The sequence below is a fragment of the Terrapene carolina genome, unplaced genomic scaffold (assembly GCF_002925995.2).
Source record: "Terrapene carolina triunguis isolate 2854851 unplaced genomic scaffold, T_m_triunguis-2.0 Scaffold62, whole genome shotgun sequence".
Taxonomy (NCBI): Eukaryota; Metazoa; Chordata; order Testudines; family Emydidae; genus Terrapene; species Terrapene triunguis.
The window spans coordinates 43861501-43880743 of record NW_020664413.1 but is presented as its reverse complement, the minus strand read 5'-3'; positions in this window follow the sequence as shown (position 1 = coordinate 43880743).

The following is a 19243-nucleotide window of genomic DNA, read 5'->3' as shown; positions in this document are numbered from 1 at the left end:
ACTAAGCAGTAATTACAAGCCAGATCTTCAGCTGACTCAAATTGGCATATACTTCATTGACCTCAATGAAGTCATGCCAGTTTACACCAGTTGGGATCTAGGGCTTTGTCTGACCCCCCACATGAAAACTGTGTTTATTTGCCTTTTAGTGAAGCTTTACATTTTCCATGTGAATATGAGCAAAATCCCAGCAAATGGCCAAGATTAATTTTTACTCCACTGGTTCAGTTCCATTGACTATTAATAAGAGTTATACACATAGGGAGATAATGAGTAGAACCCTGAGGGATCTCAGATATACAGAGCTGCTGCATCTCTGTCCATGGAGAGGAGGCTGCTTGCCCTGTACTTCTGATGAACAAGTAGCACTCAGTGAAGTAACATACTTCATCTGTTATACTGGATTGTGCATTGTGCCTCTGACCACAGAGGGTGGGCAGAAGCTGTGTAAGGGACAAAGTGCTTTAATTTTATGCTGAATACTCTGGCCAGTTGCCATGGCATGTTTCTTCAACCCCAGACCAAGAGTAAACTTCACAGTCCGGTCTGATTGTGCAAACCTTCCTTACATTAGTGAGCACTTTCTCGCAGGAGTGGGTCAAATGACTTCAGTGGAACTACTTCTCTGAGTAAGTGCTCACGAACATGAGTAAAGGTAGAGCAGTATAGCCCTCTGATAGAGATCAAAGGTTGGGGGCTATATATGAAGGTTAATTGCAGCTATAAATGTGTCTCCGTGCCATAGGCAATGTCTACACTGCACACCACTGGTGGCGGCGTGTAGGGTATGTGTAGCTACATGCTGCAGTGAAAAGCAGGCGGTGTCCACACTGTGGTATGTAGCTACATGTGTCAGTGAAAGGCTCCAGCAGAGGGGAGGCAGTGGGGAAAGAGCCTTTCTCCACTGTTGGAGCCTATCCCCGCTGCCGGAACCTTTCACTGTGGTAGGGAGCTTCTGGAGCCTTTCCCCACTGCTTCCCTCTTTCCAGAGTCTTTCCCCGCTCCGGGAGTCTTTTGCTGCAGAGGGAAAAGGCTCCAGCACTGGGAGGCAGCAGGGCAGACAGGGAGGCACAGCTCGGATAATGCAATGGGGGGGGGGGAAATCACAAATGTAACCATTAATCAGATAACACACTCCCTGCCCCTTCCCCCCAAAAACAAAGCCAACCCCTTAAATAATCTAGACAAAATTCTCATTGAATACACTATGAGCCTGGTAACTAGTTCCAAATGCAGTGGTCCTGGTTCTGATATTGCTTACAGCAGTTTAACTCCACTGAGTTGACTGGAGTTAATCCTAATTTACATCGGTATATCTAAGAACAGAATCAAGCCCATCTTATATATGGGGAGTGCGAGAGTGTGTAAGGGTATGTCTATACAGCAAAATCTGAGCTAGCTTGAATTAGCTAGCGCGGGTAACAATAGCAATTAAGACAGTGCAGCCTGGGCAGTACAAGCCTGGCATGGACCCTGTGTGTTTGTACGCGGTTCATTAGCTTGCTCTGAAGTTCACATTGCGCTGTCCACACTACTGCTGCTACCTGCACTAGCTGGATTCAAGCTAGCTCAGGTGGACTAGCTGGTGCACAGGTTTTGCAGTGTAGACATACCCTAAGAGCTTTGAAGGAGAGATTTGGTGAAAAGGTGAGGTTTTATTCACTTCTGAATACGGTAAGGTTAGTGGACATTCAAATGGTTAGTGACTTTGCGGTATATGCTGGTAGTAGAATAATTATTAAACCATCTGGTTACATTTGGCAACATTTTTGTAACTGAGTTATCTTTTACTTACTTAGATTCATTTGAATTTCCTTTTATTTCTCTAGTATACTTATTCATTACAACTGTAGTAATTGTTAAACACATTTTACCAGTTCAGAAAACTATTTAGCACAATCAGGTAATGTGTGACAAGAATATATCCAATGCAAGGATGCATGTTATTTCTGTTGCAGGAGGGGCCCATTCTCTAGAGCAGTGGTTTTGAGAGGCATTAATACAGCGGTGTCCATATTAGCTGGGACTGGCAATGTCCTTTGGACTTTGGCATTAAGAGAACAATATAAAATCCACTTCTGTCTCTTTCTGAGGATGGCAGCATTAGCTCAGCTGTGCCACTCCGTCTGTAGCATTCAGCAGAAGCTGTGAATCCAGCCATATAACTACAATAGAGTCTGATCATCATCCTGATGAAATTACACTGATCTAATTTGCACGCTGTGAAGACATTTGGCACTGGCAGGATCCGAGCCTTGACATCTTCATTGGAACTAAAAAGTACTCTAAGAAGTGACATTACATTTCCTACTCTATTCTGCCAGACTGTGGCATATTCTCCTTTTTTAAAGGCATTATTTCAAGAACATTTAATTTGACTTTGATATGTCTGCCATTTTGCTTACATGTAAGAATGTACTGAGCCAGAAAAGCTCAGCTGTAATAAAGTTTGGCACCAACAGCCCACCATATACCTGCACCATCCTGTGCAATTTAATTGACATTCAGTGGGTTGATAAATGGATTGGCTTAATGAGACAATATACTTGACATATGCAGGACTCTCCTGAGGAATAAGATTCATTTTTCTACTTCACACATCAACATGCTACAGATACCAACACGGTCACCTCCAGCAGCTGTGCTATAGCCAGTGACATGCCTTCCACTGTACTGACCAATAATATTGCTATCTCTCAAACATCCCACTAAGCTGGCATCAGTCTCCATGTGAGTCATTTCCCTCCATTTGTCTTTTAATTAGTATTTCCCCAATCCACAAAAAATAAATGGAGATGTCTCAACTCTTAATTTAAAAGTTTCTATAATGGTTATATATACAAATCATAGGCCAGACCCTCAGCTGCTGTGAATTAGCAGCATAGCTGTGTTGACTTCAGTGGAGCTATGCCCATATATAGCAGCTGAGGATCTGGCCCCATATTTAGGATGAAGCTCTAAATATAGTCTGCAATAGGGAATAGATTGGCCCTGTTCATTTTAAAAATAAGGATAAAAATAAACTTATAAGAACTAATAATATTCAGTAGAAAATATTCAGTAAAAAACACAGGAGAGAAAATTTGAATTGTTTTTCTTTTTTTGTAATGGACACATAGTAAATAGAAGGCAAGTGATATTTTCTCTTGAAGGGTTCAATTTCAAGTATGAATTAGGACTGTGCAAGAAACCTCCGTATTGCCCAAAACCCAAAGTAAGAATCTCTTACTATATATGTGTACAGTGCCTAGCACAATGGGACATCGATCTCGGTTGGAAGCTCTAGGCACTACTGTAATATTATTAATAATAACAATATTTACTCAGTCCTTACTTAGGCGAAGCTGAATTTTGTCTGAGCAAATACTGAGTAAAAACTGAAGACTGGCAAGGATCTGGGCCAATGATTTTCTTCATATGTTTAAAAAACGAACAAAAACCAAACAGTAAAGTAATATAATGGTAAATCTTTGAACTCCACCTTCTGAGATGTAATCATGAATGTAATCAGTGTCCTTTGATGTTTTTCAGAGGCCTTCTTGTTGAGGTTACAGGTCACTTAAGCATTCTAATTGACCAGCCATCCAGACAGATAATCTATCTTGCGTAGAGAAGAGATTTAAGGGTTCAGCTTTTTGGTAGCTTACACAAGGCTTGGAAAACAGTTCAAAGAACAAAGACACAAATGCACTTACACAACACTCAAAATGAACTGAATTAAGATAATTTCATATCTTACATTCAAAATTATATATGTTTGCCTTAACATTTTTTCAAAATTAACCAGTCAGTACAAAAACTACTCAGCCATCCATACCATGATAATGATCATGATGGTTTATTTACTCACTCATCAAAAAAAAAAAAAAAAGTACTCACCCAGGGTGATTTGGCAAGGAGAATTTTGCAGAGACAGTGTATATGAACTGAATGGACAATTCATATACCAGTATGTAGACTGGAAACAGGACCAAATAAAGTTGGAAAATGTGTGAAAATCATGAGAACAAATGTGTGGCCATGACTCAGTGGAAAGCTGGATAATGAACTGGAACCATGGCTCTTCTAAGTTGGCCTGCCTCTGATAAATTGTGCTGGGATTTTCAAAAGCGCTTAAGAGATATGGGTGCCGAACACCGATTGGAAGTCAATGGGAGGTAGGTGTTCTACTCGCCTAGTTCCCTTTGAAAATGAAACCTTACCTTTGTGTACAGGAAATATACCACCAGGACGGGCTACTGCTTTAACCTGGACAAGAATACTAGGCCATGCAAATAGGATTAAGTGTGGTTGCAGCTGGCTGCTATTGAGCTGTGCTCTGGGCCATTACAGTACCTGCCGCTGGCTTCTTGTCCATGAGGTGGAAGAAGCCCACGTGTCACTGCTTCAGATTTCAACTGGATGCCAGTGTGATGCTTGCCGTTCTGCTCCAAGGAAAGCCTCCTACATGCAAATAAGCCCAAGGAAACTAAAAAATGAAACGGTGTGTGACAGTCTCTAATTACTGCGTAAAAACAACATATGGAAACTTCATTGTCCATTTCATCCCTCAACATGTACTATCAAGTCAAATTTCTTTTGCTCAATCATTCTCTCTGGAGCATTTGGAGCTTTTTCAGTTGTATTATGTGAAGAAAAACAATACTTGATATGAGCTGAATGAGGCTTTTATTTTCCCTATCCAAGCTCATTAATTTCATGGAGCATTTTTAAATAAAATCTTACTGGTTTTCGTTCAAATTAACTTGTATAATTGCCCAAGCAAAGATCAAGTTTAAATACTCCCTTTTTTTTTTTTTTTGGAGTATTCAGTCTTTTGTCATGAATCACGATCAAAAGAGCATAAACGTAATTAAAAAGGGGGGAGAGCCACTTTCCAGTTAAATGCAGCCACAGTGAATTTTAACAGGGATAAAACACAATACACCAAGCAGTTTTTTGCTATCTGTTTAAAAATAATGATGAAACCATTTTAAATGTAGCTTCTTGCTATGAAGAATTAAATATTAATACCTATTATTTTCAGTTTTTGTGGCTGACAGAGTGTTTGCAGCTAGGTTTCACATTTAAATACTAATAATGTAGACATTAGAGGAAATTTAAAGGCTAAGGTTGGGTCAAGGAAGTGAGGCATACATCAAGGTCCCATTTTCTAGAAGCAAAAGCCTCCCAGCTTTTCCTGTTGTACCCTCTGGCCATAGAAGCAGAGTCAGTTAATGAATCAGAAAAAAGCTGGTTACCAGATGTCCTGGCTTATTAACACACACATTGCATTCTGTAATGGCATTCACTGAGCAATCTGTGTAGAGCAGACTCTGGTATGCTTAAAGTGCCTCCCTAAAAAGCCCTTCTAACTTTTCTTTTTCTGTGATTGATTTTTAGGGATGGCTGTTGTTTAGGTTTGGTTAAGATGCTGTCAAGCATTTTATCTGATTGAGATTTCCCTGTCATTCCAAAGATTCCTGAGGTACCAGGAGAAAACAAAATTATTTTTAGCATTTGCCCATTTCGCCTTTCCCTGCAGAATTCCTAGAAAAGAAGTAAAATAAAACAAAACAAAACTATAAACTTAGGAGCAAAGCAAAATAAACCAATTCTCTTGGATTGGTCTCCACTGCTGCTAATTTTAATGCCACCCATTGTTCAGTTCTGCAGTCTAATTTTATGTTAATATCCTGAAAGTTGTCAAATCTTGGCAAAACCTATGCATAAATTACACAGAAAGTAGCTCACAGGAGGGGGAAAGTAATGACTGTCATGGTTAGCCAAACCCATTAATAGTCTGACAAGCAATAACCCAAGAGCTCTGGTCAACTGCTGCAGACATCTGTGAAACTTTTGCAATTAATTTTTTTTGGGAAGAGGTATCAGCTGTGAAATAGCACATAAGTGACTGATTATTATCAGCTCCGCTGGTAAGGGTAGAACCGATGGCCTCCCTCCTTAGACTACAATGTTGTTTTTGTATGAATATCAAACTTATTTTCCTTTCCTTCTAAAGCAGTCTAGCCTTTGGAAAGGGGATTGAGGAGTCAGTCATTTATGATGCTACCAAGGGTACAGGATGTGGAGGGAGATCTCATTGTACCAAGACCAACATGCCACTTCATCTGCTGGCTCTTCTCTCCAAAAATCTCCGATTTCATTCTGATGGTGATGGAGATATTTGAAGGTCTGATCTTAGATTTCTCATGCACCAAAAACTCTCACTGGGACTGGGGCGTTGGTGAAATACTATTTAAAGAGGACTAAATAGAAAAAGCCCTGATTTACCGTCTCAGTTGTATGTGTTTATTAAGGTAATGCGCACATATGTAAGTGCTTAGCTGAGTCAGGAGGGCATAAGCCCATTGACATGCTCACAAGTAGCGTAATTAATTTGTGTGGATTAGGTAAGCAAAAATTGACCTATATCTTAACTGTGACTGTTTCATCTCTCTTTAGGTATATGTACCCAGTTTGGTAGGCAGTTTTCACTGTTATTTTCATGGTGTGGATTGAGAAATAATCTTTAGAAGAAAGTTAATCCAGGAAATCTTTGTATGACTTTAATACCATAGTTATCATTTTTCCTTAAAAAAAGAAAATCTTTTTACCCACCTTCTTTATCTTGTACCAGTATATTGAACATTTAAAATGTTTCTTTTAAAGTGGAAGGACTGAAATATTGGCTCTGTATTACTACCTAGCAATAGCCGGTAAAATAATTCAATAAATGTTGGTAAAAACAAAACAAGCCCTCCCTCTCCCCAAAGAACAAGAAGCATGATTTATTTAAAAATACTAAGCCTGTTAAAAAAATTCTTGCATGCACTAACCGTATTGAAAAAATAATGAAAATGACATATACGCAGCAGCTAAATGTTATTGCTGATCAATATACTGATTTTCTTAGATTTACCCGAAAACCCTATAATAGAAGGTGTTTAATTTCACATTTTTCATTTCTTGTAACTTTCCTTTTCCTCCCTCACTCTTGTACTGTAACAATTAATTGATGAAAATATTGTTAAATAACAGCATAAACCGTGGTTTCAGCACTCTGATTCAAAGACCATCTTGGACAAACATATCCTGGACAAATTAATAAAAAAGGGGACACACGGGATAGCACATAATATGATGCCTATGGCTTGGCAAACAAGTTTGCTGTTGTCTTGGGACACATAATTTTGGGGAATAATGGTCCATTTGGCAGCCTTACTCGTGTTACCAACCTAACATACTTTGTGGGAATTACTTTATTAATATATATAGTTTTGAATAAAATCACCATGCTATATTAGAGGAAACCTCACCACAATTCATTTGTTTTAAGTTTATTTCGTAGATCATGTAATGTATCTTTACTCTTTATATTTTATATATACTGTGATGATATAAAAATGTTATTTTTGGTCACTCCACTGTTTCACAAGTACAGCTGGTGCAATATTTAAAAATTACTGTCCACACTTGGGCAGGAATCAGCTAAACGGAATGGATTCCAGTGCACGGAGGGGAAGATGGGTGACTCCTAACCAGAAGTGGTTCTGCAATTGGGGTTCTGCCCCACTCAGAGAAGATGGAAAATAAAATCAGAATAAAATGTATGTTCCTTGATCTGTAGTCTGTTAGGTAGGAGGTTTTCCCTTCCAGATGAAGCAAATTCAGACTGCATAGTGCGCTGTGCCCATTCCCAGCAGGGGACTTCAGAGAAGAAGCAGAACTACTTTGAACAGCGTGCCAGGTACAGCTTAGGGACACTTTCAACGAGTCAACCCTTATAATGCTAAGCTGAGTATCCTTGATACAGACAATACTCCAGCAGGAGCGCAGGGGGGCAGTGCATTTTCCTTTCCACATCCAGCCGTCTGCTGAGCAATATGGGTAAGAGAGCATGGCCCCTCTTTGTCCACACCAAGGCACTAGCCCAGTTGTGTTCTTTCATTCCCTGAACATAAGGACTGCCATTGTGCCTGACCCCTGCAGTGGGGTTGCATGGGTGAAGAGGGTTTCCTTGTGCCATCTCCTTCTCTTGTACACTTCTGCAAGGACTCAGGCACAATCTGGTTCTTAGTCTCCCAGCTGGGCTGATTTTTGTGACAAGAAGTTTCTTTCCTTTTCTGCCTCAGGGGTATTCAGAGGAGAATGAGCTGAATAGGCCTCTTTTTGTCCTTCATCATAGAACTGAAATACAGAATTTTCCTCTTTTGGCTTAGACAGTGGCCTACTTAGAGCTAACCCACAGTTACACTTTTTAATACTGAAACTTGGTAATATTTTAGATAGAAAACCAGATAGAACATGTGGAAATGCAATCCCCCCTCTCCTATAACTCACATTTTAAGGAATGGGTAAAATTCCTCTAGAGAAAATTCTGTTCCAAAAGTTATAGCTGAGAAAAAAGGAGTAGTCTGTATTTTTTCCCAAGGAATGTTCTGTATAACTGAAGCTAGGGAAACCCAGGATTTTGGGGTGGCCCAACTGTGAGCCATGCTATGGTCAAATCCTGCTCACTTTACTTATCAGAAGAGGCTCAATGGTGTAAACAGGACTACTTGTGTGTGTTAGATGAGCAGGGTTTAGTCCAATCCGTGTCTGGTTATTACAGTCATCCTGTGAGTGCTGTAGCAGTGATTCGTCAAAGATTTGCCAATACGGGGCCTGATTCCAAAGCCCAGAGCTTTGATCGAGTCAGTTGTTAGTCTGGTTCTATGAACACCAAAATAAATGAAAGTTCCTGCGAGTGGTAGTTTGGGCTAAATTCAGCCCTGATAATACTCTGCCAAAGGCATTGGACTGTATTGGGTATGAATTTGACTTCCTTATTTAGTTGGTAGTGCTAGAGAAGTATTTAATAGCATATGCATCATTTGTTTTTTATAAGTGCTTCACAGTGTAAAGGAGACTGGGAAATGGGACATAAATTGTATTATTCAGAAAAAAGATTCAATATTCCACAGTGATTTTTTCATGTAACAATCTCCATTTGGGATAAACTTAAATGGCACAATCTGGACACATCTGACCTAGTGTCAAGGGTCAGCTCTAAAACAAGGCGGAATGGTTTGAACCACTCTCAAAAAGAGACTGTCACACTATGGCAAACTTACACAAAGGCCTCATTGAGACTGAGCAGTCTGCTTTACCGTAGTCATTTGTGTCACCCCTACTGCTACTAATGCAGAGGTTGGCATTTGATTAACCATTTGATGCTGGCCAGTACCACTGTTTTTGTACCTAGGTACTGATAATATGATCAGACCCCGCCCCTCCATCTTTCACACAATCCACAGCAAGATCACTGCCACAGTAGTCCCATTTCACAGTGTTTATTCGGAGTAGTAGAATGAATCACTATAATTAGGCTTTGAAAAGTAGAAGTGAAGGAGGGGTTTGCTTTTATTTCTCACAGATACAGCCTACATTAGATATACATGGATGTGATGGATCTGAACCCTGAGGATGAAATCCTGGCCCCACTGAAGTCAATGGGAGCCTTGCCACTGACTTCAGTGGGGCCGGGATGTCACCCTGAATGACAGAGATGTTGTGCTATGTGAAGCTGAAATCAAATCCACCACTACCACTTATCACTGCTGTTGCTTGAAGCCTGATCCAAAGCCCACTAAAGTAAATGAGTAATGTGCAGGGTCTGTGGAGCATCATTTAAAGTGGGGGACTATAGAGCCACTCCCCACAGCTATACTGCTGCCGACACCCCCTGCCAGACCCTCCTTTTCCCCTTTCAGGTGCGACCTTCCCAGCAGCCTGAAGCCCCTGGCCCATGAGTCCATAACACCCCCGCCCCGCAGGAGACTCAGACCTCAAGAGAGCTCCCCCTACCATCTCCTGCCAGCCCCGTCCTCCCCCACCCTGCTCCTTATCTTACCTCTCCCTGCTAGTGAGCCTCACCCTTGGGTTATGGGTGTTGACCTGAGTTTTATGGGTTATTTGTTATGGCTCGCCACTGATCGCATCCGACCAGAAGATTTATAGGTTCTTGTCCAATTCAGACTACAGGGTCTGAGAACTCAGACAATTCTATATCAGGAGCGGACTCTCGGAGTGCTTGGCAAAAACACTTACACTGAGGACAATACCAAATTGATAAAAACTTTATTGAGATTAACAAAAGAATAATAAGTGCTATGAAACTTATAACTGCAAAACAGTAAAAGAATTCCAAAACTCCTGATGGTAACATTCATATTATAAGTACCTTAACTTAACATACTCACACCCTTCCTTGAGGACCTGATAATAGGAGATGAAGGACCAGCCTTACTCCTGGCATACCTGATAACACCATGGTTCTGGCTTCCCCAATAGTTAGGAATGTTGAGTAGTGATACTATACTACACAAGCTGAGCTAGTAGCATGATAGAAGATAGAATGATAGGTAGATAAAAAGAATATAGGAGAACAAAGGAAAGAAAGAGCTGAAGACTAAAAGATCGCTTAAAGAGCTTAAAGAGCTCCAGACTCTTCTTCACAAGGTATTTTATAGGATCCTGGCACTATGTAATTCAGGCCCAACCTACTATACCCAAATCTTATTTCCGTACCCTAAGAAATTTATGGGTACCCTTATCCCATAGGTTAGTGGATTATGACACTTACTCTCTATATACTAATAAGGATTATCTCACTCCAAAAACTGCCAACCTTGGCTCCCTTGGTAACTTCCAGGCTTGTGGTGTACCCTGCGGTTACCAACCGGTTGCAGACGCCGGATAAACCTGTTCAGTGATGTGCATAGTTCCTCCCTTTGGTTCCCCAAAGTTCAGGGACCATTCCTATCTGTGCCAAAGGTTACCAGCTTTTATGCTGACTTATTTTTAACTGATTATACTTTTAGCTATTTAGCGGATCTTACTGGATACAGGCCAGTAGGCTTCTTGCATTTCAGCAAAACTTATTCTATGTATAATTATAGGAAACACATATCATATGCCTCAACACATCCTAATTTCATAGGAATTAATACTGATAAAATATAAGGATAAAATGGATTAATTCATAAAGAGAAACATATTATTTGATACAGCTGGCTGGATTAGTAGGATATAATAGCTAGCAAAATAATCCTATGGCCTACATGGGTCTGTTCCGCTTCCTGGCAAGCCCCGACACTGAGAGGAACTGCCACAGTTTTGCCAGTTGGCAAGTCAGGGCCTGGTACGCTGCAGGCAGGGGCCACTCTAGTTATAGTGGTGCTGTGACCCCATGCACCAGGTCAGAGTGCCACTCATGCAAATTTGGCCCAGCCATCCTCCCATCCTGACAGGGGTTGCTGGGCCAAAGCTGAGTGGCTTTGCGACTCTGCGTGCCAGGTCACAATGCCACTCACTCAAATTTGGCCGGGTGAAAAAGTGATTGGGCCCTGGTCCAGGTGGTGCCACGGCTCTGCGGCCTATGGTAATGTGTGCAGTATAAAAGCCTATAAAAAACGAATCCAAATCAGGCGGTCCTTGCCAGATGTGAACTGGGCCAACGTGCTTTGGAATCCTATGCCATAGTGGAACCAGCTGCATGATCTACTGGTTACAAATGCCACTCAGAAGCTGGGAATTCATGCCCCAGTAACAGCCCTATGCAGCATGTCGAGATGTAGACATACCTCCCCTCCCAGCACAAACATGATCTATTATAAATGGTGAGGCCTGACCCAATGAATGCCAGTAGATTTAAAAAGACACAGAGAAAAGCACCTTTGCCCAGGATGACAACGCTCCCTCCCCAACGGTGGCCGTGGCATAAAGATAACCAACTAGTTGTAGGGACATGGGGAGGGAGAGGTAGGAAAATAAGGTGCTCCACTCCAGCAGAGAGGGCAGGAAAAAGCCTGCTGTCCCTGAGGAATTGCCCTGTCTATACTCGAGCTCATGGGGCTCAGGCGAAGGGTCTGTTTAATGGTGGTGTAGACATTCGGGCTGGAGCACAGGCTCTAGGACCCTGCAAAGTGGAAGGATCCCAGAACTCAGGCTGCAGCCTGAGCTTGAATGTCTACCCTGCAATAAACAGCCCCTTAGCCCGAGCCATGCCAGCCCTAGTCAGCAGGCACAGGCCAGCTGTGAGTGTCTAATTGCAGTGTAGACATATGCTATGTGTCCAGCCAATAAGGTTATGTGATGTCCAGTCCATTGCTGGGCAGCTTGATTGTCTTACTAATAGACTGATGGGAACAGGCCTGCCGACAGGGGGAGGGGGACAAAGGGGGCAATTACCCAGGGGTCTGGGTGATTTAAAAGGCCCAGGGGCCCCCGGCCACAGCACAGCAGAGGCAGGCTTCCTGCCAGCCCTCACTCCACGCCGCTTGTGGAAGTGGCCAGAACAGCCCTAACCCCAACCCCCTGCCCCAGTCTGGTGAAAGTGAGTGAGTTTGGGGGAGAGTGAGTGACAGAGGGAGGGGGGATGGAGTGAGCAGTGGGCGGGGCCTCAGAGAAGGGGTGGGGTAGGGAGCAGGGCAAGGATCTTTGGGTTTGCACAATTAGACAGTTGGCAACCCTACCGGGTGGGCATGTAGAGGCCCTGGCCATGCCAGAAGAGTGCACCCAGCAGCGCAGCCGGCATCTCGCTGGGCACCAGCCAGCGCAGGCGCAGCACCACACAAATGTCAGGCAGGCCGCTTGTGCGTGCATGGGGGCCCATTGACAGTTCTGCCCTGGGGCTTGGAACTGCTGTCGGCGAGCCTGGATGGGAACCCCTGTGGTCAGAACTATTTCCTTCTTCCTCATCACCACATTGGTGACTTGATAGGCCTCCATCCTGTCATAGACTCCTTATGCAACACCTGTGTTTTACTGAATTGGAAGAGGCCCCTTGCTGTGTGTGTGCAATGTATTCAGGACTCTTGGCACTTTGCTACTGCACAGCTGCCCCAAAGGTGGGTGGAAGAGGCCACAACTGGATGAGAAGAAACTGGGAGCAGTTGCCATGCTAAGTCTTGAGCACTGCAAAACTTGTGTATTATGAAAAGCATTATTATGCATTTGAAAAACATAACCTGTGAGCATTATCACTTTTATTTTTGTATTTCGGAATATCCTGTACAAAGCCTACAGCTAACTGAGATCCATTTTTATGAAATATAAACCCAGACACATTAGGCCAAATTCTTCTCTCAACTAATTTTCCTGTGTCTAATAAACACAATAGTTAAAATTTTAAGCTGATATGTGAAACTTTAAATTCTTCCTATACCAGAGTTTATAATTAAGGTGAAGATTAAATTATTCTTCACATTCAACATCCTTTTCAGGTGAAGATGTGACTATTTTGGTTCAAAATACCCTCAAGGCTGCTAATGTGTGAGGTGATTGGCAGCACTGAAAAATAATACAGGTAAGGATAATTGCATGAGTTCAGATCTTGTGCAATTCCAATGAAAGGTGATTTCAGTTAACAAAAACATTCCTAGCAAAATAGTAATCTATTTAAATTGTAATACAGGACTTCCAGTGTAAAAGTGCAGGTTGGATTGAAAAAAATGTCAATCATACTTGGGGACGGCTTAAAGGCTTATGGTTTTCTTTATTGTTTTATATGAAAATACTTAGAAATCCAAATACTACCATGAAATAGAAATGCTTTAGAAGGAAGTGTCTGTCATTAAAACTTAAAATAGAAAAGCTGAAATATCACGACTATATTTTATACAGCACAGGGATAATGTATTCAGACTGTATCTGAACTCATCAGCATCCTGAACTTTTGATTCTCTTATTTCACAAATGAGTTGCTTGCTTGAGCATCACAACTTAAATGAATGGGACATCCTGGAACAGTGTCACAAAGTTCTTTTACTGTATATTGGTCTAATATCTATTCATACTAAAATGCTCTATATATAGTTAAATATTTAGATACATCAGACATTTTCCAGTGAACACCTGCCAGCCTTCTGTTTCTAGGTGCAATTTATTTTTACATTTTGAATGTACTGGGCCAGATTCTTATATCACTTATACTACTGTAAATCCAATGTAACTCTCTTGACTTTGGAGAATTACTCTAAATTTACACCAGGAAAACTGGGAGTAGAATTAGGTCCTTCTGTTATACATTTCTCAAACTTATGAATGGCTATCAAATCAAATTGATGTCCATTTGTTCTAGCTTTATTATCATGTAGAATCTCTTTCTCTCTGTATGTTTCTCCTTTACTTATAGACTACATTCTTATTTATTGTAGATCAGATTGAAACATTTTATCCTCAAGGTTACTGTAAGGCATATTTAAATGTGGCGTTTGTTTTTAGCTCCAAATGCCAGCTTTTGGAGACCATAGCAATTGCAGTGTCCCTAAGAAACTTGTCATGCATTATCAGTCATTTTCAGATTGACCTTTTTTTAATTAGTAAAATTGAAGTGGACCATTGTTTGAGACATCTTTTATGATATATGCATTTCCAAGTTGAATATTATGGATTGGGGATGTAGGTCTCAAGAACTTCAATCTAAAGTTAATCTTTATAAATCGGGCTAGAGTGGATTAAAAAGCAAGAAAGGAAAAACCTTACTACAGGTTAATGAAATGGACTGGATCTAATCCAAAAGAAACTAAGTGATTATAAATTGAAGATTACTACAGAATAAGTCCTCTGTAATCCTTCTATAGTTGACATTGCATGTGTGACTTTCTAAAGGCAGGCCTATTAGATTTTAATTCATACAGTGATTTTGTATTTTCTAGAGCATGGGACCTCCTTATATAACTAGACTATTGCAGTTGTTATGGGATTTTAAAAATCCTTTTCTACTCCAAGTATAAAACATTTAGGAATCTGTACCTTGGTTATCAACAACAAGTGGGCTGAGTTTTGTTTTGTTTATTTTTAGCACAAAGAAATGTCATCTTCTGATTGCTCCAGTTCCTGTAAACTTGAGTTTATCTTCCCTTATTTCTTTTCCCAAGCAAACAAAAGACCAACAACTAAGAATCAGAATTAAATGTTTTGCATATGTGAGTTTTGATTTTTAATAGGTATTGCAAAAGAAATCTCCAGGATTTCTAATTCATATGATTAACTAAGAGACTTTCAAAGAGACACCCTGTGCTTCCTATCTACACTTTGTAGTTTTACGTTTGTTACCCCATTTACTTCATGTGGATACTAACAAATTGCAACTGCAAAACTCACAATTTGAGAAAACCTGATCATAACTTAATGGTATCTTCAACCCACATTGCAAAACTGTCTGCTATAAGAGCCTCTTGGTGAAGAGTATATATTGGCTTCCAAAGCTATTGCGCTCATGGGGTCAGTTTAATCCCTAGTACAGTTTCAGTGCAGCCACACTGGGGATGAATGTGGATCATAATATTTAACTCCAATAAATTATGCTACAATAAAGGTAAAGTATATAGAGAAAGAAAAATTTGCATCACAGTGTCAGTTCTCAGCACCTTGAGGGAATCTGGGCCCAAAGCAAAAATAAGTTTCAACAAGTACTTTCTGACTCCTGTGCTCCAACAAGGCAATGTCTTGAATTATAGAGAAGACACAAGATGGGTTTCCATTATAGGGATTTAAAAACCAAGTGCTCCCGACTATAAATCTCTAATCCTGGAGTTACTAAATAGAACTTAAGTTTTCAGAAGCCAATAAATCTGATATTTTATTCACATGGCTTTAAGAAAAGATAAAGCATTATTGTACAATAGGGTTCACACTGGTTTTGATTTGATGGGAAAAATCTTTTAATGCAATAAGACCAGGAGAAAAATGGACATTATGATTTGGGTATCCATTGAGGGAGGTGATGAAAAACACTAAAAGAAACGTTTGCAAGATATTAATACAAAGGGACCAGGTCCTGAGCTGGTGTAAATCAGCAGAGTTCCATTGGTTTCAGCGGCGCTATCACTATGCTGATATACACCAGCTCAAGATCTGGCCCAAAACCTTGTATCTCTCACTAGCTACAATAACTGTGGGTCCTTCTAAAGCACACAGAAAGGCAAAGGGAATGATTGCCATCAAAGACCAGAACAAATTCAGAGCTGCGGTTATTAAAAATGCCCACTTTTCTAAATGGTGGACATAAAATAATGGCATCTTTAAAACATAGCAACTGGGAAGAAATATCTCAGAAAAGGACATACAGTTTGTGTGAACACATGGATTATTCCATCAGATTAATATTAAGAAAATTGTCCGTGCTAATTTAGAAACAGAAACAATTTAGAAACAGTGGATGGGGCACTAGGCTTAAAACTCAAGAGATCTGGATTCTATTTCTGGCTCTGCCATTGACCTGCTGTGGGACCGTAGGCAAGTCACTTTACCATTCTGTTGCTCAGTTTCCCCATTTATAAGATGGGAATAATGATACTTACCTTCCTTAGTAAAGTGCTTTGTGATCTATGCATGAAAATACTACGCATTATTATTATTTTATTTATTTATTTTTACTAACTTGGAAATTTTCCATCGTAAAGTATCATAATTTAGCAATAAGGGCAGTTCTTTCATGAAACCATTTGTCTCATTTAGAATGTAAGCAATTTAGGGCTTCCGCTGTAACTTGTGAAGCATATCTTCCCCATAGTACCGAGCGCATTGGCATGCTAAATAAGGGTTTGACCCTACAAGGGCCTGAACATTCTAACAGAGATCCAGCAAAGCCATGGGAATTAATCACATGCTTAAAGTAAAGCATGTGCTGAAATGCTTTGCTGGATCATGGCCAGAATGTTCAGTACCTTGTAGGATTAAGCCCAAACTGGCAAATACTGTCAATAATGATGACCAGCCTCCTAAAGCAAAGTGAGCAGAGTTCCATTTTTATAAATGAATAATATACCATTAAAAATATCTTGGGGGTCCTTAGAAATGCCCATTTCTTCCCATTGCACAGGTAATTAGAGCAGTCCAGCATGCATTTCTAGAGACACGACAATGAAAACCGGCTCTGTGGCTACTGGCTATTATGAGGATGAAGTGGACGAGAGCCAATAAATACGCTAATCATCCATATAGTTATGCCTCTAGCAGTGGGGATTCAAAGGAGTAAGCGATGAATGTGGTCAAGTGGCAGAATTAAGACAGATGGCTGGAAAAAAAGATATTGAGCCAAAACCTGCTCTCAGTTACACTTGTGTATATCTGGAGTAACTCTATTGATATCAGTGGAGTTACACCAGATTTACATTAGTGTACAGCAAGAGCAGGCCATTTAATTTGGAGCAGCACCTTATTGTGTCCCAGAGCAGAGAAATCTAGCTCTACAGATAAAAGGAATACTATTTAAAAATGAACTTCTCTGTTATATTTTTTAAGATACCTGCCCTCTATTGCGAACCTTTTGCCTAGAGAGAATACTTTACTTGTGATATTGTCATTTGGGCCTTTGTCAATTTGGAGAACTCTCTCTTTGAAAACATGTCTAAAAAGCTCAACTTCCAGAGCTGTAGCCACATTAGTCTCCTCTCATTTCCCTACTGCCTCTAACAATCTTAAAGATCCCAGTTTAAATTGCATGCAGTTACTACTATTGTATATACAATCAGAACAGAACAGACTGTTCTGAGCAGCACTGGCTCCCAGAGTGAACCTTTCAAAGTACAAACAGGAGTCAAACATCATCGCCCCAACCATGTTTGCGGTTTTTATTGCCGTCATTCTTTACCTAATTGCTGGGAAGTTTACAGCTGGCGTTGAAATCATTTACAGAATAGATGGAAAGCTGTTCAGGCTTAGCAGACTGAAAGCCAAGAGTAAGATTTCCACAACATCTATTGTGGACCTTCAGTATGCTGATGACAACGCAATCTTTGCCCATTCTGAGAAAGATCTTCAAACTATCTTAAATGTGTTTGCTGATGCATACGCATGTCTTGGTTTCACTCTTAATATCAAGAAGACTAAAGTGCTCTATCAGCCCTTTCCAAATGAGGTATCAGATATTCCATCCATCAGAATCAATGGAGTGGCACTGGAGAATGTTGATCATTTCCTCTACCTTGGAAGTCATCTTTCATCCAAGGCAGATATTGATGCAGGAATTCAATATCGCCTGAGCTGTGCCAGCGCAGCTTTTTCTCGTTTACGGCACAGGGTTTTTGAAGATCATGACATTTGAACAGACACCAAGCTTCTTGTTTATCAAGCCGTTATTCTCCCAACACTGTTATATGGGTCTGAAAATTGGACAACCTATAGACACCACTTGAAAGTCCTTGAGAGGCACCATCAATACTGCCTTCGTAAGATTCTGAAGATCATATGGGAAGACAGGCGCACCAATATTAGTGTTCTGGAAGAGGCAAAGACCACCAGTATTGAGGCAATGATCATCCGTCAGCAATTCCGTTGGACTGGTCATGTTGTCCGGATGCCAGACCATTGCCTCCCAAAACAGGTCCTGTTCTCTCAGCTGAAGGAAGGGTGCTGTAACATGGGTGGACAATGGAAGCGTTATAAGGACTTGCTGAAAGGCAACTATAAAAGTGTAATATTGATATTAACACTTGGGAGACACTTGCCCAGTATCATTTAAAATGGAGTGAAGTCCTACGTGATGGTCCCCTGCGTTTTGAACTTGCTCACCAACAAACTGAAGAGGAGAAGAGGCGCAGGAGGAAAGAGAGACTGGTTTTCAGTCATGATCAACAGCCTCCTGCTGAGCCTGAAAACATCTGCCCTCATTGTAATAGAACTTATGGCTCAAGGATTGGCCTTATCAGCCACCTGAGGACCCATAACTCCCATGGAAGGTGATCATACTCGGTAACGAGTGATCGCCCATGACCATCATCATATACAATCACAATAATTTCTTGAGCAAATAATATGTAAGTGTGTTGGGTCAGAATCTGGTCTCAGTTACAACAGTGTATCTGGGGAAATTATCTATTGACTAGAGCTAGTCAGGAAATGGTTTTCTTGTACTGAAAAAACTGTGACCGATGGGAGTTGTGGGGGTGCTGCCTGCAGGCAGTGGCAGTGCACAGAGTCCCCCTGACCCCACCCAGGGGCTGCAGGGACGTGCCAGCTGCTTCTGGGAGCAGTGTGGGGCCAGGGCAGGCAGGGAGCCTGCCTTAGCCCCGCTGCATCGCCAACTGGGAGCTACCCAAGGTAAGTGCCGCCTGACCGGAGCCCACACCCCTCACCCCATCCTGCACCCCAACCCCCTACCCCAGCCCTGAGCCCCCTCCTGGAGCCAGCACCCCAAACTCCCTCCTGAACTCTAACCTCCTTCCCCAGCCCTGAGCCCCCTCCTGCACCCAATTCCCGCCCAGAGCCTGCACCC